At 42.7% G+C, this 26,295-nt stretch overlaps 1 protein-coding gene across 9 annotated transcripts in view; it reads left to right on the top strand.

The window, feature by feature from the left end:
- Window positions 1–26,295, top strand: part of KMT2C (lysine methyltransferase 2C) — a 218,921-nt gene that overhangs the window by 21,804 nt on the left and 170,822 nt on the right. The gene's annotated exons all lie outside the window — the stretch shown is intronic.

Genomic DNA, 26,295 nt, shown 5'->3' with positions numbered 1-26,295 from the left:
CGGGGTAAAGGGGGGAGTCGGGGGGCAACAGAACGGGGACTGGGACGGCTGAGGGGAACAGAGGGACAGGGTGGAGACAGAGGGGATATGGGGGGACAGGAGAGACTGGGGGGGACAGAGAGAGCCAGGGGTGCAGTAGAGAGAAATGGGGACTGGGAGGGCTGAGGGGAACTGAGGATGTGGGGGGGCAGAAGAGACTGGGGATACAGGGAGGCTTGAGGAGGACAGAGGCGATGTGGGGGGTACAGGGAGGCTTGAGGGGGACAGAGGCGGTATGGGGGCACAGAAGCGTCTGGGGGGACAAGGGGAGTTGAGGACAACAGAGGGGCTATAGGGGGACAGAAAAGACTGGGGAAACGGGGGCTTGAGGAGGACAGAGGGGATATGGGGGGCAGGGGGACTTGAGGGGGACAGAGGGGTTATAAGGACAGAAGAGACTAGGGGTACAGGGAAGCTTGAGGGGGACGGAGGGGGTGTGGGCGTACAGGGGGGCTTGAGGGGGCCGGAGGGGGTGTGGGGGAACAGAAGAGACCAGGGGGACAGAATAGACCGGGGGGACAGGGGGCAACAGAGGGGGCAGGAGAATTGGAGGGACAGAGGGAACCGGGGCGGGGGGAATAGGAGGGACAGGGAGGAGACAGAGGGAGACCCGGAGAGACAGAGGGAACAGAAGGGAAAGGGGCCACCGGTGGGGGACAGAAGGGACTGGGGAGACAGCGGGGACAAGGGAGGCAGAGGGGAGTGAGGGGACAGAGGGGATATAGGGGAGCAGATGAGATTGAGGGAACAGAGGCACTGGGAGGGCTGAGGGGGACAGAGGGGATATGGAATGATAGGAGAGACTGGGGGGACAGGGAGTGGCAGAGGGAATATGGGGGACAGAAGAGACCAGCGGGGGCGAGGGAGTCGGGGAGGGGCAACAGAGGCACTGGGGACTGGGGAGATAGAGGGAATCTGGTGTGGGGGAGGGATAGGAGGCATAGAGGAGACTGGGAGAGGCAAAGGGAAGAGAAGGGACAGGGGCCACCGCAGGGGGGACGGAAGGGACCAGGCAGGCAGGGGAGAGAAAGGGAGACAGAGGGGACCAGGGGAACCAAGGGGGACAGAGAGGCTGTGGGGGAACAGAAGAGACCAGGGGGGACTGAGGGGGACAGCAGGGATGTGGGTGAACAGAAGAGACCGGGGGGACTGAGGGGACAGAAGGAACTGAGGGCCAGTAGGAGGGACAGGGGAGACCAGGGGAAGCGGAGGGGACAGAAGGAACTGGGTAGACATGGGGAACAGAGGGGACTGGGGGAGACAAGAGGGGACCTTTGGGGATAGGGGGAGCAGGGGGAACTGGGGAGGACGGGGTTGCAGGGGGGACCAGAAGAGACTGAGGGGGCCAAGGGAGAGACGGGGGGACTGGGGGGGGCAAGGAGGACAGGGGGCGACAAGGGAGACTGTGAGGAACACAGAGGGACAAGGGGAACAGGAGCGACTGCGGAAGACAGAGCGGGCCGGGGATAATAGGAGGGATGGAGACCTGGAGAGTTGGAGGAGTACTGGATACAAGACCTCAGGGGCATAGTGGGGACCTGGAGAGACTGAGGGTACTGAAAGGGACAGGAGGAACAAGGGGAACCATGAGGGGGATGACAGGGGTGATGAGGGGACACAGGAGACTGAGGGAACCAGGGAGGATCAGGGAGACAGAGGCAACCTCTGGGGATAGGGTGGCTTGGGAGGGACCAGGGAGACCCGAGGTGGAGGGGTTGGGGAGACAGAGGGGATCGGGGTGGGAGGTGGGTATAGCAAAGACAAGGAGGACTAGAAGAAGCAGAGGAGGCAGGGGAGTCTGAGGGGACCTTTGCAGACTGGACTAGGAGGGGGACCAGGGGAGACAGGGGGGACTGGGAGAGACGAGGGGACTGGAGGGATAGGGACTACTAGGGGGGACCGACGTGACCAGAGGAGGCATGGGAGGCAGAGGGAATCGGGGAGGGTGTAGGAGGGACAGGGGGGACAAGGGTCGATCTTGGGAGGGAGTGGGGACAGAGGAGACCAGAGGGAACAGAGGGGATAGGAGTCCCCTGAGGGGATAGAGGGGCCTACTGGAGATAGGGGGGCCTTGGAAGGGCAGTGGGGACTTGGGGGGCAGGGAAGATTGGAGGGCGACGGGGGCAACCAGGAGAGGACTGGGGAGATAGGAGGGACCTGGGGGAACAGAGAAGGTGGTGGGAGGGAGGAGGGGAGGGAGAGAGGGGGGACCCAGCTCGAAAGGGAAAGAACGTGACAGCATTTTGGGACAAACCCTGCCTGACTGCAGACCTAGAGGTGTGGGTGCAAGTTACCCACTTGCTGGATAATCCCTGACCCATTTAAAATAAAAATATGGGAGCGGGAACACCTCAAAGAGTGGGGAGCCCTGCTGGGGTCTGTACTGAGCCCTGCACCCCCCCCCACACAGGGGCTCTCACAACCATGGGTTTGTACAGTTCCCTGTAGCACAACTCTTTCTCTCCTTTAATTTTTAGCACTTTCATTTCCTGGTGTGAATTCTGGAGTGATGAAAAATGAGATAGGATTAATTAATTTTGGTTAAATATTGTGAAGTACTCAGTGCACACTGTTTTAGAGAAGAGTGCCATTTTAATTCTTCATGATCTCAAAGCATGCCTGTATGGTGTTAATTTTAGATTGTCCTCCTGGCTGCCTTGATCTATAGTTCTGAATTAAAGGGAAAAACCCACTTTTTAAAGCACACTGTGTTCCCAGCACATGGTGGTTGTCCAGGCCGTCAAAAATGATGGTTTTTGTATAAGCAAATAGGTCACAAGTCAAAGTGTGCATTATATAACTGCCTGGCTTCAGCAAACTTGATCCCAACTGTAAAGGAAGGGAAAAGTGTGATTTTTATTTTTGTATTTTTCATTTGGACAATGAGAGGCTAGCTGTCCCCTTCTTCAGTGTGGTTACTTTGTAGCAGATTGATTTTATAAATGAACCAAACCCAAACAACCTGTGCTTTGAAAACATGAGCCAGCGAAATGGTGTGTGGTGGTTTGTATTTTTCTGAAAAACTGTTTCAGTCCTATTCCTGATCCTGGATACTATATACCAGATATTTGTCAGTGAATCAGTAGTTAATACTGTAACTGGATTCATTACATAATTGGAAAAGGTTCCTGAGTGAGTTTAGTTTTATTATTGAACTTCTCTGTGTTGTAGAATGGCGTTATTTGGCATGGTTGGAGTTCTTGGAAGAACTGAAGATCAGTATGAAAGTAATTCATAGGTTTTCTTTTTATCTGAAGACGTAAAGCAATAATGGGTTAATGCATCTGTTGCAAAGCTGAAACAAATAGGCAGACACGTACAGATTCCTGGTGACTGTATAAAATACTGTGTTTTGAAGTAAAATTGCTAAGCTGGAGCTTACATGTATGTGTTTTGTGCCTTTTGTACGTCATGATGATGGTAGTATGTTGTGTTTGGTGTTCCTGCATAGTAAAGCACATCTGCCACAGAAAAAGCCTCCAGCTCGCAGCTGGTTCAGTGCAAATATTTTAACCATTTTAACCGTGTACTTGTAAGACAAACTGAGGCAGGAGATGGGATCCGCTTTTCTTAGTGCTGATGTGATCAGCTGCATCTCTGCTGGCCATTCATTAATTTCACTAATGACTACTGTGCATTTATTTTTTTTGAAGTCTCTGTTGTATGTTTCCTTCACTATTTTATTGTAAATGGCCTTTCTTTGGATAATAGACTTGGAGTGTCTGTAGTTTTTGATTGCTTGCCTTGCTTGCAGCTCATCTTTGTAAACTGCTTTATGACTCTACTTTTCTTGAAGTCTATCTATTCTTTGCAGAGAACATGAATCTTCTGTCAGCATTAAATCTAGCTGCTTTTAGGGCAAAATGCTCTTCTTTTTTTTTTTGTGGGAAGTGTTATTGAATTTTGCTATAATTATTTTGTCATAGTACGTACTAAGTTGATTTATAGCCTTTCTTTCCTTGGCTTTTCTCCCCTTTTCTTCTGTATTATTCTTTCCCAACAGAAACTCCTGTAGAGTTTTGGCAAAATGTTCTTCGAGAGGTGGTTGGGTTTTTTTCGGGGGGGGGTGGGGGTGTAGGCAAGGGGTGGCATTTAATATGCCAGTGGAAAGTGGTTGCATCATGTGTGCTTTCTTAATGGGACTGTTCATGGGGCTTGCCTGAAATTAATCTCTCAAAGGTAAATGGCTGAGCAAAAATGAAAAGCAACCATGTATTGATTTCTGCTTTTGTTTCGGGCTAAAAGGACCATTCAGGGTATGCTTTACAGGGTATTTCCAGCCTGAAATTTAGTCAGTTCTTTAAAAGTAATGTTAAAAAGTGTTCTCTCTGCTCTCGTATCTTATGGCTTTGCAGTTTTGTTTTGTTCTTCATAAAGTGTTGTTAGAAGATACTTAGTATGGAATAGTATGCACTGTGAGTACCATTTAGTATAAAATATGAAGCCCAAGAAGAAGGTGAACTGGCTCTGGAGTGTTGTCAAAAGCACGCTCTAAAGGAGGTAGGGTTTTTTGTTTTATTTGGGCCGTTCCAATTTCAGTAATTATGGAGGCTTCTGGAAACTTAAGGAGGTAGCGCATTTTCAGAAAGAAGTATTAAAACCCAGTTGACAGCGGGCCTTTAGCTGGTCTTTTGTAATTCTGTTTTTCCTCTGTGAAATCCTTTTGGCGTGTTGTGGTTCTCTGGCAGTAGCTCAGTGTGTGATATCACAGATATCAGATGTCTTCTTGCAATTCCTGGCATCTGCTGAGCTGCAGCGGTGCTCTCTGGGACTGTTTGGGTGAACCAGGAAATGTCATGGAAATTCAGCAGAGAAAGCGGTGTGATAGAGAAACAGTTGTATCCTGTTGGGAATAGGCAAACGCCTTCACTGTTTGAGTGTTCCCATCTTTGTGTCTGGTATTCTGGTGTGGACCGTATTCAGCAAAGAGATGTGTCTTTGAGTAAGTGGTCTTTACATACTTTTTGCTAAAACTTTAGGCGTAGATGCCTGTCAACAGGAATGGCAAACCATCACAGCTCAAGTTTTTTTCCTTTGGAAATACAAACCTTTCTTTAAATCTAAGGTAATTATAGACTCATAGAATGCTTTCGGTTGGAAGGAACCTTTAAGGGTCATCTAGTCTAACCTCCCTGCAGTAGCAGGGGCATCTTTAACTCGATCAGATTGCTCAGATCCCCATCCAACCTGACCTTGAATGTTTCCAGGGATTCATTTACACTACCACCCTGGGCAGCCTGTTCCAGTGTTTCACCACCCTTACTGTGAAAAGTTTTTCCCTTATATCCAAAATCCCTTATATCCTAAATTTTCCCTCCTTTACTTTAAAACCACTACTTTTTGTCCTGTCTCAACAGGCCTTGCTTAAAAGTCTGTCCACACCTTTCCTGTAGGCCCACTTTTAGTACTGGAAGGCTGCAATAAGGTCTCAATACTTAAAGAGGGCCTGTGGCAAAGATGGGGGCCACTTATATGTGGCCTTGTTAGGATTTATCTTCATCTCAAAGTTGAGATCCAGTGCCAGGCATAAGTACAGATGATATTGCACATATGGAGGAGATTTGACTCTTCCAAAAGATCTGTTGAAAGTTAGTCATAGCGTGTTGTATTTCTGTCTGTCTCTTCGGTGAAATCTCCCTCATGTCTGCATTTGCTGTTGAAATGTGACACAGTAAGTGTGGTTTGTGCTGACAGGGCTTTTGTAATGTAGCTAGAAAAGAAAAGATTTCACATTGGCTACTTCGACCCATGTTTTCATCCTGGTTACCAAGCGTTGAAGGGTAGCATTACACTCATACAGGATGAAGGTGTAGAAGAAGAGAATCTGCTTGTGTATTTTTTTGGTTAATCAGGACTTGCAGTTCTTGGGTATAATTCTGTTTCAAGGATGATTTTTTTTTTTTTTTCATTTTAAATGGAAGCCAGTGTGTTCCTTTTAACCACAAATGCTTCCATCTTGTTGTTACTCCATATCTGCCTTTCTGTTTTCTTTTCTTCCTTCCCTTCATTTTGCCTTTTTTTTTCCCTTTATTATCCTTATTGTTAACTGCTGCGCCCCAATGCTGTAAAAAGTGGTTGTAGATGGCTTTTGTAAGACTGTTTAGGAAGATGTGCATGTGAGAGCTGGTTCCTACTGCATTTTTCACAGTTAGGCTTCTGCCTGGGTCAGTTTATGCTCTAAATTATACTGCCGCCCCTTGTTAGTGTTTAATGTCAGATGCCATAGAGAAAAACGTGACAGACACTGAAGCTAGCAGTTGCGGAATAATCATTCCATAGGGGATCTGTTTCATAGAATCGTAGAATGGTTTGGGTTGAAAGAGGCTCTGAAGATCATGCATTCCAACGCCCTTGCCATGGTCAAGTTTGAGATGGGATTAGAACAGGAGGAAGGAGGGCTATGGTTTTTACAGGATTCAGAAAGCCTCAAGTGGAGTTCCTATTTATGCTTATAGTTCTACAGTAATCTGTGTTCTTTGGATCAAATTACTGGTGAGGATGTTGAGTTTGATGGAATTTGAAGGCTTTTTCGAAGCATGAGGGCCAGGGTGAAAGAATATCTTAAAATTGGCAGAACGGAGAATCGAGCAGGGGAAAAGGGGTGTGTTGGATAGGACAACACAAGGACGGCATATCTGGAGCAATATCTGGAGAAGGATTAAGGATGGAGTTTTATTGTAGTTACCTTTCACTTCCACTTGGGTTAGGCGATTTTCAGAAGTACAGTTTGTAGCACCGTTGAGAATGAGTTTGATTGGCAAGGAGATACTGGTGGCCATCAAGGAGAGTGATGAGGGAATAAGCCTGGAATACTTTGTAATCTTTTTAAAGGTTACTTGATCTGGGCTAAATAATAGAAGGTGTGCTAGGTGTTGTCGCTGCCGTGTCAGACTTGCCTTGTGTACAAAGGGTTTAGTCATAGTTGTGGCAGAAGTAATCCATTGTATGGTTATATCAGTCATAAAATGGAGGTCTGTGCTGACAAGTAAGTTCTGGTTGCACATAGGAGTGGGTAAAAAAGCAAAGTAGGGTGCTTTTGGGTGAATTGTACGTTTGCAGTGGTCAGAAAAGGGGAATCCAGAGTTACAGGAATGTAATCTTGAAGACAGATGGAAGATTGAGGATGACAAGCGTAGACTTCAGTCTTTTTCTTTCACTTTAATCCATCTTGGTGCAATAGCTTGTCTGTGAGCAGTCTTTCTTTTCAAGTGCATTTAACCATCTTTTTCCTTCCATTTGTCCCCTGTCATCTCCTGTTTTCACCTTGTTAAAGGAAGCAGAGATTTTTAATTAAAGAAAAATAAACAATTTAAAGAAGGATGTAAAGACAGTGTTACACAGCTCCAGAAGTAGCAACTGTTACAAGTTGCAGTGTAGTTCTTGGAAGAAGAGAGTGTTGGTGAGTAAGCCTGGAAGATTCTGAGGTGGTTTGTGTGGAACAGGGTATAGTCTTGCATGAACAGATTCTTAAAACTGGTCTGGGAGCAGAGTCTGGCCTGGATGTTTTGTTTAGCTAATGTATTAGTCTACAAAATGTGAAATAATTAAACATATATATATGTGAGGATTGTTTTTTTTTTTTTCCTAGCATATTTCTCTTCAGGTAGTAAAATCCATGTAGATCATGTAGCTGTGAGGAGTTTTTAAGTTAATTACTTTCTCTCTTCCATTTTTCAGAAATGCACATAGCTATTGAATCTGTCTTGACAGCTGTGGTTCAGTCACTGAGATGGTTATGTCACTTTTCCATAGAAAGTTTTGGAATCCTAGCACTGAATCCGTGAATAGCTACTATTTTAGGCAGTTCTATTGCCTCCCTTGGGGATGTTTTGAAATTGGTTCACTTTTGTTTAATGTGTTACCGGAAAGTTAGGGTTTCTGAAATGTTGTGCATAGCCAGAAATTGCTATTGCCAGTTGTGACATCTGCTGCCATCGCCCCTGCCAATGGAGATTGTCTGCTGCTGTTTCCTCTAGTGATAGTGGGGAGAAATGAAGGTTAGGGGAAGGAAGCTCTTGTGATCGCTGATAGACCTACATACAGTTCAGATGTAAACAATCCTGTATTGTGTTTATATATTAATTTAGTTCCTTACCACTGCCTAATCTTCAGCACCTGCTGCTGACCACTTCACCAGTACTCTAGAGGAGATTTCATTATTGGTGCCACTGGAACTCAGAAAGAAGAACTGTTACTGACTAAGTTCTGTATGGATTCATTTAATTATTAATCAGCATGATAGGGCAGTCTCTAAGGTACATAATTCTGTTTCAAAGACAACTGAAGTCAATAGAAAGTTTCCCATACCATTGAAATAAAATAGTCATGAGAGTAAGCGCTTGTTGGAGTAAGAATTCTATAGTCCAGTCTGTTCTGTATCTGTGGTTTTGAGTAGTGCTAGCTGACCGTTGGGTCAGGGTGGGGGAAAGGATGCTTTAGAGCAAACAAATTGGAGATCGCAGGATAGTTTTTCATTCTTAAATTTGAAGAAAACATGAGACTAGTTTTCCATGAACTTAAACTCTGGGAAACGGTGCAAAGCTGAAATCATGGCAATTATAAAATACATGAATTTGTTCTTGATCTTTGTATTAGTCTTCTACTGACTAATTATTCATGTTTTACTCCCACTGCTTCCAATAAGAATCACAGTCCTGTTGTGTTTAGAGAGTTAAAAAAGAGGCACTTGTGGTCCACTCAGCGAGAACTGGGTTTGTTTGATTGTATTCTTCCTGAGCTAGACATGTATTTCATGCCTCTGAGACACAGCCTACGCTGTGATACACAGTTTCATCAAACACGTAACAGTATCATAAGTACTCATATTATGTGTTAAATTTTATCAGAGCAAGGTAAGACTGAAGAGTTTTACATGTAGGACTTCACATCCTTGTACTTTTTACCATATCCTGTGCCACAATTTTCAGGTTTGGAAGCAGATAGAGAAGAGTTACTGACTTAGAATCCAGGGAACTACAGGCCTGTCAGTCTGACCTCAGTGTCAGGGAAAGTCATGGAGCAGGTGATCTTGAGTGCTATCATGAAGCACATGCAAGAGAACCGGGTGATCAGGCCCAGTCAACATGGGTTCACAAAAGGCAGGTCTTGCCAAACTAACCTGATCGCCTTCTATGACAAAGTGACTTGGCTGCTGGACGAGGGAAAGTCTGTGGACGTGGTCTTCCTGGACTTCAGTAAAGCCTTTGACACAGTTTCTCACAGCATTCTGCTTAGGAAACTGTCAGCCTCTGGCCTGGACAGGCGCACACTCTCCTGGGTGGAAAACTGGTTGGATGGCCGGGCCCAGAGAGTGGTGGGAAATGGTGTGAAATCCAGCTGGAGGCCAGTGACAAGTGGGGTTCCCCAGGGCTCAGTGCTGGGTCCAGCCCTGTTCAATGTCTTTATCAATGACCTGGATGAAGGCATCGAGTGCACCCTTAGCAAGTTTGCGGATGACACTAAGCTGGGTGGAAGTGTTGTTCTGCTGGAGGGTAGGGAGGCTCTGCAAAGGGATCTGAACAGGCTGGACTGCTGGGCTGAGTCCAATGGGATGAGGTTTAACAAGGCCAAATGCCGGGTCCTGCACTTGGGGCACAACAACCCTGTGCAGCTACAGACTAGGAGAAGTCTGTCTAGAAAGCTGCCTGGAGGAGAGGGACCTGGGGGTGTTGGTTGACAGCGACTGAACATGAGCCAGCAGTGTGCCCAGGTGGCCAAGGAGGCCAATGGCATCTTGGCTTGGATCAGAAATGGCGTGACCAGCAGGTCCAGGGAGGTTATTCTCCCTCTGTACTCGGCACTGGTGAGACCGCTCCTCGAATCCTGTGTTCAGTTCTGGGCCCCTCACCACAAGAAGGATGTTGAGGCTCTGGAGTGAGTCCAGAGAAGAGCAACAAAGCTAGTGAAGGGGCTGGAGAACAGGCCTTATGAGGAGCGGCTGAGAGAGCTGGGGTTGTTTAGCCTGGAGGAGGCTGAGGGGAGACCTCATTGCTCTCTATAACTACCTGAAAGGAGGTTGTAGAGAGGAGGGTGCTGGCCTCTTCTCCCAAGTGACAGGGGACAGGACGAGAGGAAATGGCCTCAAGCTCCACCAGGGGAGGTTTAGGCTGGACATCAGGAAAAAATTCTTCACAGAAAGGGTCATTGGGCACTGGCAGAGGCTGCCCAGGGAGGTGGTTGAGTCACCTTCCCTGGAGGTGTTTAAGGCATGGGTGGACGAGGTGCTGAGGGGCATGGTTTAGCGTTTGATAGGAATGGTTGGACTCGATGATTTGGTGGGTCTCTTCCAACCTGGTTATTCTATGATTCTATGACTTGGCTTCCCTGTTAAGTAACATAGTTGTAGGCGAAGAATAGGAGACTTTCTGGGGAAGGCTGTCTTGTACATTTCCTTTGTAATAGAAAAGCCAGTGATCGTTGTGGTCTCTTCAGCAGGTTGTAAGGGTGATTTTTCCTGGCTGTTCTTTAGCATCCTCTGAGTGTGAAATGATTTGTGAGGAGCTTGAAAGATGTGCTGCAGTGGTATAGTGAGGGGCAGCAAAATGGTGGTGGTGTGTCTCCTAAGGCTGTAAGAGAAGGAAGGATGGGGTGGGAGTTTACTGCGTCTTGTGAAAAACTGTTCTGACTGAGTAGAACAGATGAGCTTTTAGGCACACATAAGGAAATGCATGCTAGTTTTTCACAAATCATCCAGCTGTCCTGGAAGCACCTTCTACATTTGGAGTCTGACATCAGTTTGCAGCGTCTTATCAGTGGCTGCAACCCATACTGAAAGGATCATAGAATCATTAGGTTGGAAAAGACCTCTGAGATCATCAACTCCAACCGTACCTGTCCACTACTAAGTCATGTCCCCAAGCACCTCATCTACCCACTTTTTAAGCAGCTCCAGGGGTGGTGACTCAACCACCTCCCTGGGCAGCCTCTTCCAGTGGGCATGCCTTGAAATAATTCCTCCTGGAATTTCTTTCTCCAGTCCTTCCAACGGCCTACTCAGCCTGCAAAACTTAACAGAAGCAAACTTTCTGCACATCATTCTATACCTAGATTGTACCTGAGCAGCAAAAAAGTTTGTACTCCATGCAAACATGCACCAAACATGCACTCCAAGACAAAATCACCCAGATCCTGGGATTCTACGTAATACATTTCGTCTTTTACTAGATTTCATTGTGAATGCTTACTACCTCCCCATGGAAAGTGGATGGGTGAAGTTCAGCAACTTCTAGGTATGAGGATGGACCTGCCCACAGTCAATGAACACCAGCTCCTCATAAAGCTCCATCCTCAACTCTGTGGTCCTGGCATTCAAAGATGGATGACAAATTTCATCACAAAGATGAGCCTGGATACTGAAAATGAGGACTTGTGGGATGGTTCAAGTCGTGAGCCTGACCAGTTGGCAAATAACAAAGAGTCATAGTCTATTTTCTCCCTGCACTCCTGCCCTAAAACTCACCTATTTGTCTTCCATAGATGATAAATTGTCTCCTACTCTATCTCTTTTTCCCAGGAGACAACCGTCTTAGGAGCTTCCCCTCAGCCCTCTCTACGAGCAGTGTCTACCTCTTTTCTCAGATAGGTTCACAGCTTTAACTTCGAAGACTGAGGATTCTATGCAGTATTCAAATAAGAGTTTCTGTGTCCAGGAGCTTGTTTCTTATTTAACTATATTACTTGATTCAGGGCAGGGGGCAAAATAAACTCCCACAAATCCCTCTCTGTAGTTTTTTAAATGACTACAAGAAAGAAAAATTACAAATTCCCTACAAAAATTAAGGTTAGAATGCTGGTGGCTAGGATTGGGTATTGTTTCAAATTATAAGATAGCAAAATGTTATACGACTTTCTGCAGCGGTGTGACACCTGATGCTTAGGCTATTTCTGAGGCTTTGCAAGGATTTTGGTGTCTGAGGGAAATCCATTGAGCTGCCAGAAGAACTTAGTGTTGCTTAAATACAGGAAAAGTAGATGTTTCTTTGACTGTGAAAGCATCTTATTGAAATACATGATTGTATGACATGAAGCTTTATGTTCTTGAGGTTATTTTTTTTTGCTGTGGTAGGCAATGACCTCCTCGCTACAGGATGAAGCTTATATGGCGCTTACTGTAATCTGTTTAGTACAATATGGACAGAGATGCTAATGAGCCATCAACTGAATGGGAAGGTGTATAGGATGCTCAGGCATTTTCTTTGCTTTTCCTTCCCCTGCCCTGCTTCCCACCACTCAGAACCTATTCTCTGTTAGACTGTGTGAGAGCCTCTGGATGTCAGAAATTGGGAACAAGTCTTTTAGTGGAATGAAACTTTTATAAACCACTAATGGCTATCTAACTGTGTGTTTGCTATTGACAGTTCAGGATGTTGAATACAAGGCTGAAAATGAAGCTTTAGTGTTAGTCACAGAATCATAGAATGGTTTGTGTTGGAAGGGGCTTTAAAGATGATCCAGTTCCAACCCCCCTGCCATGGGTGGAGACGTTGCTAACAGTGTCTCATAAAGATTGAGTCTTTAGGTGTGACAGTAATTTGAGCAATATGATGAGCTTTGTTTTCATTGCCCTTGCTTTGGAGTCTGTTTTTAAGGTCATATGGAGAAACTGCCTATTTCACAGCAACAGCTGTACTGGGTCAGATCAGGGACCTGGGTGTTTCCTGCAGTGGTTAATAGGAGATGCCTAGGAAGGAATATAAGGAAAGAATAGTTTTGTAACGATACTATCTGAACCACTGATTGCAGAAGGTTAGGAGAGGACTGTGGGATTTCTGGAGTAAAGGATGATATCTCTGTGTAGGATCTGTTGTGCATTAGACATCTTTGAATGTGTCCAGCCTCTCCTCGATCTCAGAAACTTCCAACATGCTGAGGGTGGAGCACCACAGTTTAACTGCATGTTGTTAAAAGAACAGCCACCTTTTACTTGGGGTTTTCTTGAGCCTTCTACCTACCAGCTTCAGTGCCATGTAGTTTGTGTTGAAGAGACGGAAAATGCCGATTCTGTGATCACCTTTTCAACGTGAGTTCTGGTGATATTTATCAAGATGTGTGAAAATGAATGGGAAAACTAGATTGTGTACTAGAAGAGATGCCTATATTCCAAAGACCGAATTGACAGTACAAGGTTACATCAGTGACATTTTATTTAAACTGAAAAAAACTGTGTGTGTGTAACATAATTGCATTTTGAAGGCATTAAGAGACAAGTGGACTCCAAAAGCAGAATGTCTGGATGGTTAGCAAGTTTTCTTATTATTCTTGGGGCAGTATATTTTTCCACTTTTGCAGTCTTAAGTTCCTTAAGGGATCTTGTTTTCTGATGTTAAATGTCTGTATTACCTAGTGTAGGTTGTGAGTCATTCTGTTAGTTAAATAATATTTGTATCTGGGTGATGAATCTGTTTTATATCTACCATAAATGCCCTTAATTATTTTGCATATTATGTTTCTTAACAGAACTGGAAGCTTTGTTAGGAAAGCTCGGTTTAGCTTTCACATTTGATTGTTCTGATGTCTGTGGACCTGCCGATCTTTAACCCCCCCCTCCCCCCCAGTGTATTAGTGGTGTTATCAGCCATAGCTGCTTCAGCTTTATTCATTTATTTTAATTGTATTTATTATATTTACAGTACTCTCTCAGGTGCTGTCGTGACTGGTTAAAGCATTAGCCACCGAATGCCAAGGTGGCTGCATGGTAACTGCAGCAGCATTTCAATATCGAATGGACTAGATCACGTGCAGCCCCTCATTAAAATACGATTAAAGTATCCCCTTTTGTTTGTTAGATGGAGGCAAGCCCATGCTTTGCGCTGGACCCTCCATTATGTTTGTGCTGTGTGTTTTGAAATGTCTCTGTTGTTTGTGAGGCTGATTGTTTGCCACCCCAGCCCTGGCCTTGCTCAGAGTGCTGCTGAGGATGTGCTGCGTTCAACTGGCTCACCATTATTCATCTCTCCTTTTCTGTTGACTGGTGATTAAATGCAAGTAACTGAAAATGGTGTCTGCTTTCATTTAAAATGTAGTCTTCTGAAAACAAATACGAAGCTCCTGCTGTTGATTGTGGGTGCCTTTTTTCCCTGTACCTCTGCTTTTTAATGAGTGAAGACTGTTGTATGATTTTTGGTTTTGTGATTTTTTTTTTTTGTTATTGTTGTTGTTCTATTTAAAAATTGTATTTAATTAATAAGCTGGTCTTACAGTTAGAGAACTAATGTAAATTATACTGGTAGTTTCATAGAATCATGGAACGGTTTGGGTTGGAAGGGACCTTAATTTACCATGACCCCCTATTGTAGTACATAAATAATGAAAGAATAAAAAAAACTTATGACTAAATAAAAAAAAGGAAAGGATTTAATTGTGTGTTTTAATAGAAGCCTTCTTTTCTTGCCTGGAAGTAGGAAAAACTGGGCTGTTCTTTAGGTTTATTTTTTGTGAAACATGGGAATCGGTATGCTTCAAGCTCAAAGGCTTAGCATGAATCCCCAGATTTAATTTGTATGTTTGATCAGAAATGGCCTTGCCAGTGCCTATGGGGAGCATAAACTTTTCAGAAATGTGGTATAGTTGTTTCAGTCTTGTGATCAGTTTAAATAACTGGAGTGGGACAGCTGGCTTCTAGTGGCCATTGAAATTTGAGCAAATGAAGGGTGTTGGTTCCAAATCAACACGTTGCAGAGGAAGAGGGGATAGAAAATGCTATATAAGTTCTTAGATCTGGCTTTTCTTTTGACACACTGTGAAATCAGATGATTTGGCACTTGTAGCTACTGCGGGTAAGAGGCGTTTATAAGAAATAAAATAAAATGTATATGTGGCAGTGGTGGGGGAGGCGTCTGCTCTGAAAACATCTGAGATGCTGGAAAGTGCGTCCCTGGTGGGAAAGAGAAATAGCATAGCTGGCACAGAGGCTCGATGCTTGTGCCTGTGTGGCCGTATTTAGAAGAGGTTCAACACCAGGAACTGAATTAATAGAAAAGTGAGTGGCTGGAGGGATTGAAAAGAAAGGAAATTATTTATATCTTGCTTGCTCCTTTGAATTTGGCCAGACGATACTGGGGAGGGAGGGGTTACTAACTCCAGACTAGCTGCCTGTGCAAAGTGAACAGGGAGGTGAGTTTCAGAAGGTAAATGCTTGTGTAATTTAAAGCTCTGCAGCTGCTGTTACCTGGGTTTGTATGTGGCTGCCTTTTGCCTGCAGGTAGAAGGTGAACAGACAAGAGAAAACCTGATCCTCTTGACTTGTAAGCCTGGTCTAGAAGGGCCAGATCCAATGCTTCATGGAGTGAAGCACAGGATTCTTGTACTGTGTGTTGCGCTGTGGGAAGCTTCTGGATTCGGGTACATCTCACAAACGTTCATGTGTATAAGTAAAGCAAACAGCAGCCAATTGAAAAAAACCACACCACTTTTCAAAGCAGTTATATATAAAATAGAAAGCTGTCCTTTTGGCATGTACTTGCTAGTATAGTAATGCAGTTCATTACAATTATTTGCTCTTTACAATTATTGGCTCTTTATCAGGGAGTGTGGGAGTGGTACACAGGGAATGGTTTTGAACTGAAAGAGGTGAGATTTAGATTAGAAATTAGGAGGTTTTTTTATTTGCCTAGAGAAAAGTTGTAGATGTCTCATCCCTGGAGATATTCAAAGCATGGTTGGATGGGGCTTTTCGCAGCCTGGTCTAGTGGAAAGTTTCCCTACCTGTAGCGGGGGAATTGGAATTGGATGATCTCTAAGGTCCTTTCCAATGCAAACCATTCTGTGATTCTCTTTGCACCTACATGGCAGGTTTTAGTCCATTGTGATTTTGTTGAAGTAGAACAGATTGTCTAAACAAATTCTTCATTTGAATCCTCCCCCAAATGCTTCTAAGGAGATGGCCAGGGGTAATGTTTTCAAAGTGTTAATGAGCAGTTTAACTCCCTCCCCACCTGTTTTTTAATGGAAGTAATTCTTTTTATTACACTCATCAGGACTCATTTTGAAGGACTTATTTTTTTCTAGTTTTGGCAAAATAGTTGATCAGTGCAACTGGCAGGGAACTGACATGGAGCAACAAAGAATTTCTGTTTTGATAAAAATTGTATTCAGGGCCATCTTGGAGCACTTTGTGAACTGGAGTAGAAACTCTTTGTGTGAGAAAGGCCATTCAAGTGAAGTTGCACGTTTTCTTCCCCAGAATTAGCATACCAGAATACGTTATGGCAGAGTGTTTAGAATACTTTGTACAAGAAATAACAGTGAGTTGGAGATTGCTAACTGAGGGTCTGTACTGGTGCCAACTGACTTTTTTTTTTTTTTTTTTTTTTAATGAAAGCTTTGTATACATAACAGGGTGAGTCATCACTGGAGAGTTCTGAAAGTGTTTGGCATCCCGAAGAATCCTTTTCTATGTCTCTGCTGCACAAGAGTATTTTTGTCATGCAACTCTGCCTTAAGAAGTATTGCAATAACTGGAAGCTTTAGGGGAGGGTTTTCTAATGTGGCTTAAAGCTTGACTTTCTATTATTGTTTTAAAAATATTTTGATATTCTTAGATCTGCCTGAATAATGACATGACAATTTCTGAGTGGTTTGTTGGCTGTTAATTTCTTAAAGATGTAGCTTCAGACAGACCTTTTTTATAGATAGGTTTTTAAAAGTGTTTGAGGAGCTTGACTGTTTTCTTTAGCTTTAATCCAAGTATTAAAAATCTGGTTGTAGGAGAACACTGTAACTCCTTTTGCTTCATTCAGTCAGGGTCCCTGTTGTAAGCCCAGAGTAACTGCTTCTGTGCTGTGCTTATTTTAAGTACATTTGCTTTTGACAGTTGTTACGTAGAAGAACAGGTTGGCTTTGGTAGTTTCTGTTGTGTTTCTTAAATATCTTGGAAAGCTAAAGTCTTCTCTTTTGTGGGTGAAGAACATCAGTGCTATCCTCCCTCAGAGCAACGACTCGATAAAAAGAAACATTTCTCAGTGTTAAAGGTGGCCATAAGTAATGCATCAGACCAGCACTGTATTGTGCTCATGTATTTTCCTAATGGTGCGAGACCTGGTTTGTGTAATGTTTGAGTGTGTGCAAAGCAGCAGAGATGGAATTTTGCATCTAGTGAAAGAGAGTGGCAAATTTATTTCTATCTGAGATTTTTAGGAATGAGTGAAACTTTTCAGGGTTTTGTTTCCTTTGATTCATTCCTCAGCAGTCTGTCTTCTAAGACGTGCTCTAGTTAATACAAAAAATTGAAGGCGTCAATGGATTCTTTCATACCTTGTAGTAGTGATGATATAGATAGATTTATTAGGTATTAAATACAAGAGGTTTTATTTTTTTGTTATATCTTTTGAATAAACCTGAATATGAAATTTATGGCCAAGGAAACTTGGGAAAAAAAGAACGGGATTCTTCAGAAGAAGAATTCACAAAGAAGTTGTCAGAACTTGTGATTTTATGTTCAGGAAAAAAGGAAAGCTTCCAGAATCACTTAGAATTGCATAGGTTTTCAATCCAAATTCCATGAATGAGACTGATAAGAGAAAGCATAAAAGACAGAAGGGCTTTCAGACAGCTCTTGGAAAAGAGCACAGGTTATTCAGCACGGCACATGGAAGTGTGATAGTTTTGAGTCAAGCTCTCAGACTCATGTATTCTTATTTTACTGTGTGCATTCAAAGCTGGGCATTTAAACAGCTCTTTCATTTGATTCAGAAGTGAAACAACAGAAACTTATTTGGCTAATAAAGTTCATACTTGATGATAGTTTTTATTTAAGCTTAGAGTTAGTCTAGTGGCATCACTAAGCAACGCTTTTCAATGGTAGCACACTTCTTATGTGTTGGATGTTTTTTCCCCCTTTAAGTTGAAGTTCTTATGCTCTGTGTCACAACTTAGTGTTATTGTACGCTAAATTAAATGTTGGATAAAGCTAATCCAGGATGTGTCTAGTGAGACTGAAGCCCCAGTTCATTTTTGTTTTCCAAGGGAAGCTAAACTTCACCTCTTGAATTAATTTTTGGAAGAGGTAAACCCTTAACGTGTCTGCAAGTTGGGCCATGGAATTGGATATAAGAAAATAAGGTGTTGGGGTGTATCTGTACCTAGGGAAGGGAAAATTTCTGGTGGTGTTATTATTTTTCTATTTGCCTGGCATCCCTGTCAGAGCTCTTACTGGGAGAAACTCTACTTCAAATCACTATACTTCCTCCAACAAGACATTATTTCCAACTGTTCACATGAAGGAGGTTTCCCTTAGGAACACTGAACCGACTGCACTGCCATTACTGTAGGATCCAGATGCAAAGAAGACAACCAGTATTTGTTTCATTACTGGGTGACTTTGTGCTTGTTTCACAGCTTGTAGGCCAGAACTTTCGTGCCTGAAATTTCTGGGTGTCTTAGGTTTTCTCCCAACTCTTGAGGACTGAAGTATCCTAGAATATCCATTTTCAGTGTAATCAGTCATTGAAATGGAACAGAGACACATGGACTTGCATCTGTTAGAGCAAGTCCGGAGGAGGACCACAAAGATGATCCAAGGGCTGGGGCACATCCCATATCGGGACAAGCTGAGAGAGTTGGGCTTGTTCCGCCTAGAGAAGAGTAGGCTCCAGGGAAACCTTATAGCAACCTTCCAGTACTGCAAAGGGGACTCCAGGAAAGCTGAGAAGGGCTTTTTATCAGGGAGTGCAGGGATAGCATGAGGGGGAATGTTTTTAAGCTGAAAGAGGGAAGACTTAGATTAGATAGTAGGAAGAATGTTTTTGCTGTCAGGGTGTTGAGGCACTGGCAAAGGCTACCCAGAGAAGTCATGGATACCCCATCCCTGGAGGTGTTCAAGGCCAGGTTGAATAAGGCTTTGAGCAACCTGATCCAATGGGAGGTGTTCCTGCTCATGGCATGGGGGCTGGAACTTGATGCTCTTTGAGGTCCCTTCCAACCCGAACCATTCCGTGATTCTGATAAGAAAAAGTGGTGAAGGTTATTAAAGGTTTTCCACCTCATTGTTTCTGAGGAGGTGTTCATTGGTGATTTACCTACTGGTGTTTTGTTAGTAATGGAAACTTTCTCGCTAGCTGTATATTTACAGGGCATTTAAGGCCACGATTCCAGAGATCTGCTTTGCTGGCAGCAGTGACTTACGCAGTTGCCTCCTATTGCAGCTGCTCAGCCCTGTTCCTCTGCCAGTGCAACTGCCTGCACTGAAAACCTGGCTGTGAATGTGCTTGTGGCAGTGTGGCCTCTGTTTGTAAAGGGTACATATGGCTCACGTGTTACTGCAGGTGTATATTTTAACCTTGGCCAAGTCCTGCTTGTTTTGCTTCGACCCAAGTTGGCATTTTGAAGTGTTACATATAAAGCAATTTTCCTTATTTTAAATTCTTACAGTAGAATCCTAGTGTTCATGGCAGCAGTGAAAAGAGTGTAAAGTGGAGGAGGTCTCTTTGGTAGTGATTGGTTTAAAACTAAAACAGGGTTTTTTTAAGTTTTAGGTATGGGCTTTTTTGTTTACTTGATCTTTACCTTTTTTAGCTGTGAGGTCAGTATTGCCTTTCATGTTCTATGGTATAGTTTTACATTGGTAAATTTGTGCTTTTATAATTTTTTCCTAGTTAACAGAATTCTTGAAAAAATTTTAGATCTTATACAATTATAACCTTTGTAAGTAATTTGAGATTTAAAATGGTTCAGATATGCAGAAAAACCCACAAGGTTTAGTATAGCATTCATATATTTATCAGCCTTCCAGTACTTAATGGGGGGGTACAGGAAAGCTGGGAAGGGCTCTTTGTCTGGGACTGTAGGGACAGGATGAGCGGGAATGATTTTAAGCTGAAAGAGAGGGGATTAACATTAGATATTAGGAAGGAATTCTTTATAATGAGGGTGGTGGGGCACTAACAAAGGTTGCCTGGAGAAGTCATGGATGCCCCATCCCTGGAGGTGTTCAAGGCCAGGTTGAGTGAGGCTTTGAGCAACCTGATGCCTTCGAAGGTGTTCCTGCCCGTGGCAGGGAGATTGGAACTACATGATCTTTAAAGCCCTTTCCAACCCAGCCCGTTCCATGATTCTGTGATGCAGTCAGCAGTCCGACAGCTTCTTCTGTGCCTGCATCTATCTTACTCATCAGTGAACTAAACCTTACCCAAGTTGAGGCATGCCATGTGTAGGCTACTTACTTACCAAATTTGATGATTGAAGTGAATACTGTCATTCAAAATTATCTGAGTGCTTTTCAAAACCTGACATCCAGGAACCCAGGCTTTGGGTTGTCTTTGTGAGAATTTTGTGGAAAAAAACATGACTGCTCAATATAACAACAACAAAAAAATGTATAAAACCCCAAATAGCTCAAGTTAACAAAAAACCCCAGATAAATAGGTTGCTCAAGATAACAGCTGTCTAAAGAATTCATGTTGTGATGTGTTAGTGCTGAGCTTTCAAAGATGAGAAAATGAGTGTTAATAATTCATATATTTTACTTATGGTACTTATAGCACAATTTACAAAATGATAGGTACACGTACTCTGTAAATGTTTTGTGGAAGTTTGACTTGAAAAATCAATACAAATTGAGCCTCAGTTCCAGTGAGTTTGAAATTGCTCGTATCCAAGAAACAAAATCCATCTAAAAGACTGGAGCTGGATAGACATGGTTAACACTAGCTGTGGGTATTAGTGGTGGGTTCAGCCTTGCTGTTAATGAGCTGGAAGGAGGCGGAACCAGCAAGCTAATGGTATTGACAGACAGCACGGAGTAAATGGCTTTGTCAACACATGGAGAGATAAAATGGTTAGGAATATACAAAATACAGAAAAGGGAGAAGGAGGTTCCCCCCAGCTAACTGATAAACCAACCACTGTTGCGTCAGTCAGGGTGGATGGGTTTTCCAAACACTGCACTGGTGAGAGGGAGAAGCTTGCAATTAAACAGTGCTGAAAATGGACGAAGATGGATGTCTTTTATGGATCATATTTTAATTTCCTCAGATGTGTGATGAAGATGAATGCATTACCGCTCTTGATATAGCTGGGCTTTGTGTTGATGCGAGCAGCAAGTGTATCCACAGGGTAGTGCTGCTTTGAGGCAACAATTAGTGCGCACACCTAAGTTTAAATGTGTCATGGGGTAGGGGGAAAGTGGTGTTGGTGAAATGTAGTAAAGAATTCTGCATATTTGAAACAAGCAACTTTCTATCTTTATGTTTAAAATATTAAACCCATTTTATCTGGTAGTTGGTGATGTAATGGGAACTGTGCCTTTTGGGAGATGTTTTTTTTCTGTATTCTAGTAACATCAAATAGAACAGTTAAAGAAGAGAGGGCATTTCTATAAAGTAGCATTTTCTAGAAATAATCTCTGTAGTCTACAGTGGATGGAAACATGTAGTAGTTATTAGCATTCTAAATAAATAAATAGACTTATCCACTGTTGAACTGTCCCAAATGTCGCCTCAGCTGCTCTGCAGACACAGCCATGCAGGCTTAGACCAGCAGCGTTTACCAGCTGTGTGTAAGAGCTACACTGCATGGAAAGGGATTTCACGTTTTATTATGTGGGAGGGATGATGTCAGTTTGGTTGATTATGCCCCTTTCAAGCTGCTGTGATAATTACCTGCTTGTTACCAGAAGTGTCGAACCCATTTTCAGTTCTTGTTTGCTTTTGCTGTCATGCCCTAATTGCTACATAATTTTGTCCCTGCCAATTACTACCTTGGAGTTGAATATTACAGTGGAAAAGTTGTAAGAAGCAATAAAGTCATTGTTTTCCAGATCTCGTAATTTCAATAGAATATTTTATTATGCTACAAAGTGTATCGAAATACATGCTGCTCACTTCTGTGAGGTGATGAAATCCCATGGTTCCCACTGATATCAAGAGGATGGAGAAGGCATAAATTTTTGAGAGAGCAAGCCCCTTGCAATTGAGGTGGCTGTAGTAGCTGACTTGTTGGTTAAATATAAAAAACTGAAGAAGTGTGGAGAACTGATGGCTTCTAACTTTTTATTTTGGAAACAAATACATTTACTATGTTTTTTAGGGACAGGAACTCTTAGGTTTGCTAGCTTTTTCTTATCCCTTTCCCTTTTCATCCTATCTTTTATCCACTATGTAACTTTTTAAAGTTGCCTTTGATGTAGACATTAGGTCATCTGATGTGATCCTTTATTCATAGTTTTCTGTAAAGACGTAATGTAAATGGATTTCTGGGTCTAACAGTGTTTTATATTCTGATTAAAGCTATTTGGTTGAATTATTCAGTGAAATACAGGCTACAATAATGGGGTTAAGGGCTGGCTGACAAAGCACTTTGTTTTCTTTGGGAACTGTCGTTGCCTTGCTTCGGGGTTTTTGGGTTGTCCTCCAGCAATTAAGTCTGGTATTGCTCAATATTAATAACGGTTGCTGCTGCTGAAATGTGTACATGGAGTGAGGTGGATGAGCATAGAGAAAGCACAGTTAAACAAAATGCACTTCAATATAAGGAGACGAATGGTGTCACTGTGGAGAGGTGTGGAAAGGAGGCTACAGTCCAGAAAGAAGTGTTTCTGTGTAGGGATTTAGAGTGTAGGATGTTTGTGCCTCTGTCCTGAAGCTCTGTTTATTACAGAGGTTGTGAGGTTGGCTGATGGCTTTTTTAATGTGATTCTGATACTCTGGACTAAAGACCAAAATGTTGGTGAAAAGTCATGAAGTGACCAAAGGTGGGAGAAAGCTTGGAGAAAATTGTCTTGGTGAGAAAGTTAAAAGTGCTTGGTCTGTTTAGTTTATGGAATGGGAAATCCAAACCCTAAAACTCAGTAGTAGCTTGGTTAGAGTGGATAATGTCTCCAGCAGAGAAAATGCTGAGTTCTTGAGGGGTCTGTAATGTTAGAGGAAAAGGCACAAGAGCCAGCGGTTGAAAACTGAAACCAGAGAAGTTCACAAAGGAAATGGGCATGAATTCATGAGGGGGAACAAAGGACAAAGGGTTTGGCAAAGTGAATGTCCTTCTGAATGATGGGCTTCAATCAGCTACGGTTATTGAGTGATATTCATGGGTATTAGGCTCGCGTGGATAATGATTCTAGCATTGTATCCAGTGATTCTGTGAGCAGACGGACTTCTGCTTCAACAGCACTCTGTAGCAGCTTTTTTCATGTATGGTGTAATAAATCTTGATTGATCATCTTTGTGGTCGAAGATTCTTTTCAAGCGTAATATTTAATACATAGATTGCAAAATGCAAATGGTTTCTAGGATTCTGAGGACACAGTAGACACAGTATAACTCGACTGTAATTCTTCCATCATCGTGAACACTTTCAAGTATTTTAACTAGAAATTTCAGCTTGCAAAAATAGAGAGAAAAAAATCAGTTATGCAGAAGTAATACTGTATCAAAACCTCATGGTTTTACAGCTAAAATTCACGTGTGGCCAGGCTGTGAAGTAGCCCCTGCTCTGTCCTGTCATGATACCAAGACAGTATTTGGGTAAGTCTGAGCAACCTTAGGGTTGCTGTAAGTTACACCCAGCCGCATGTGCTTCCTTTGGCAGTGTTGTCTTCACAAGTGGTTGCAAGTGTAGCCAGTACAGAGCTGCTCTGCCAGCTCTGTGATACCTAGGAGTGCTTCTGGAAGGTTTGATTAAGATAATTTTTGAGGCTGTGTGGTCTGGTGAATAGAACTGAGCTTTCATGCTGTAAATGTTAATGAGAAGCATATGTGTATATGTAAAAAGCAAGCTGAAATAGAAGTATAAATATCTAAGGAGCTGTCATTCCAGAAGGCCTGTGCTCAGAAAAGATTAGGTAAATACACAAATAGCCCCATTATAAATCAGCTTCGGTGTCATTTCTGGTTATCTTTGTTACTTATTTTTCTGTTGGCTTCTGAAAAAAATGAAGCAGCGAGTGGTTCAGATTGTAACTTCCAAATCCTTTAAGACAGCGTTGCTTACCCCGTCACCAAAAGAAGCTTCACTCGCTTTATTCCCTCTCTTTCTCTTTCCTGTCACTGCTCTTCACCCTTGCTGCTTCGAGCGCAAACATTTGTGGGCTGCCAACCAGTGAACTAGGATAACAGATACAGATGAAAATTAGCCGTGTTTTACTGGGTATAAATTCAGCCTGTGTTCACATTTACTTCTGGATCTTTAGATCAGCATGTTTGAATCGTGAATGTTTTGTTGGTGTTTTTCTCCATACTGAACATAAATTTTCAGAAGTAATTTCCTGTTACCTTAAAAATCACGTTTCCTTGCTTGTTTCAAGTGAGGATATTTGTGGAACGGGAGGGGAGTTGCAGAACTTGAGGACCCTTTGCAACCTGCAGTGCAGTAAGCTTGCTGCTTGTGTGTCCTTGGATGGTGGCCTCAAAGGAACTTGACCTGGTGGTATCAGTTGGTCCTCTTGGATGACTTCCATTGTAGTAGTTGCTGTAACAAGGTTCGCTGGGTACGTGCCCCTATCGGATGACACAGATACAGTTTTGTTTATAACTCTGACCTGTATCGTATGACGTAGGCTGAGCAGTAGATCATTCTTCTGGTAGCACTTCTGTCACAGCCTGATCTCATTTGATGCTGGGGGATGTGAGGGAGATGATCAGGTGGTAGAACTCCTCTAGCATCCACTGCTGGAACGCCCATCTATTTATTAACATGCTCTTAAAGAAAAACATGGAAAGAAGTTGAATTAAAGAAATGAGGGAATAACAATTCTAAAAAAACCCAGTGAATTTATATGTTTAATCTTAATGGGCGGAAGACTGGCATGGGTAAAAGCAGAGAAGGAAGCTTGATATGACTTGTAGTGATCTGGAATATGAAGAGGTGAAATTTTGGGAATGCTGATGTACAGCAATGATCTTTGTTCCAAATAAAGGTGATAATTTATCAGTCTTTTGAACAGAAGATTAGAAGTTCTCTAGTATAATTACTTGGGACTATTTATAACCTATCAGTAATTGCCAGGAGGCAAATTTGTGTCTCCGGATGAGAAGAATCCTCTTCAAGGGTGTAAAAAAGTGTTGGACAGTCTTGTTTAGCAGAGTGCAGCATTTCTGCCCTCTCCATGCCCCTAGAGATTGATATGGCTGTTAATATGGAAGCTTTTAAACATCTTTGAAAGCTTGTTATTAGTTGTGCCCATGCTTTGGAGTGTTGCTTACTATGCTACTTGCATCCTTGTTTCTATTTCACAGTGGTATTCTCATAGTTTTATTTATTTTGGTATAAAAATAGTTGCCGTGATCTGGCTTTTAGGATTTACTTCTAGTTTGAAAACAGTTTTATTAAAAGAAACCCAATTCCTGTGAATTATAAATTTACACTGATTTCATTGCCCATTCTCTTTTTGAGTCTATTTTTATTCTTCTGAGGATTTCCAAGCTTTCTGAATAAGTTTTAATGGATTTTTAATTAGTGAGCAGCTCTTGTGTTCTTTCCCTTTGGCTTCCCTATGTTTAGCAGTTTTATTGACAGAAAAATATTTCATAACACTTGTTGACATTATCTGAAACAAAAATGCCTTTCTTTATAAGGAGCACGAAGGATGTTAACAGATGGAAAAGATAGGTGGTGATGTGACATTTGTTTCTGTTGTGTTTTTCCTTTCTAAATCCCTTTTAGATGGGTAGTAACAAACTGTAGTTAACATGCAAGCACTAGTTTTCTTAGGTGCCATCAATTAGTTTGGGTATTATTAAGAAAATTATACCTAAGGTGCTCTAGGTCAGCATCTTGCATAAAAGCATCTTATTTATATCGCTGTGGGCACTGCCGTTTCCCTTCATTTCCTGATCCTTCTGGTTTAGGCGTACGTACATGTTGGAGGAGCGATAGGGCAGTGCATCAGTACTGCTGCCATAGGCTTTCCATTGCTTCTTGTAAAGAGAAGCTCAGGTTAAATTGGGGGATGGATGCCTTTCTGAGGGAATCTGTAGGACCTGTCTGAGGGACAGGCAGGTGATATTGGTGGGGTCTGAAATATTTCAGAAGCAGAATGTAGGGAGTCGAGTCTTCCTGTGGATTACACAGAAAATATGTTTGCTATTGGGTCTAAAGACTTAAGTGAAACTGATTTGAGGCAAAAGATACCGAGCTTTATTCACTGAGAAAGCCTGAGCTGTTCAGAGTGGACTGATGCATTTTGATAGATGTAAGACTTGTATATTTGCATTGTTTTTTGAGTCTCATAGCTGAATTAACAGTGAATAAAAGCAATGGTTAGAGCTTTTTATGGTCATTGTATGCAGGCTGTATTTGTTGGGTGTAAAACCAATTTTTTGAGTAAAA

This window comes from Phaenicophaeus curvirostris, chromosome 6 (assembly GCF_032191515.1).
Source record: "Phaenicophaeus curvirostris isolate KB17595 chromosome 6, BPBGC_Pcur_1.0, whole genome shotgun sequence".
NCBI classification, from domain to species: Eukaryota; Metazoa; Chordata; class Aves; order Cuculiformes; family Cuculidae; genus Phaenicophaeus; species Phaenicophaeus curvirostris.
The sequence above is the reverse complement of the archived record's forward strand: the minus strand, read 5'-3'. Positions and strand labels throughout refer to the sequence as shown.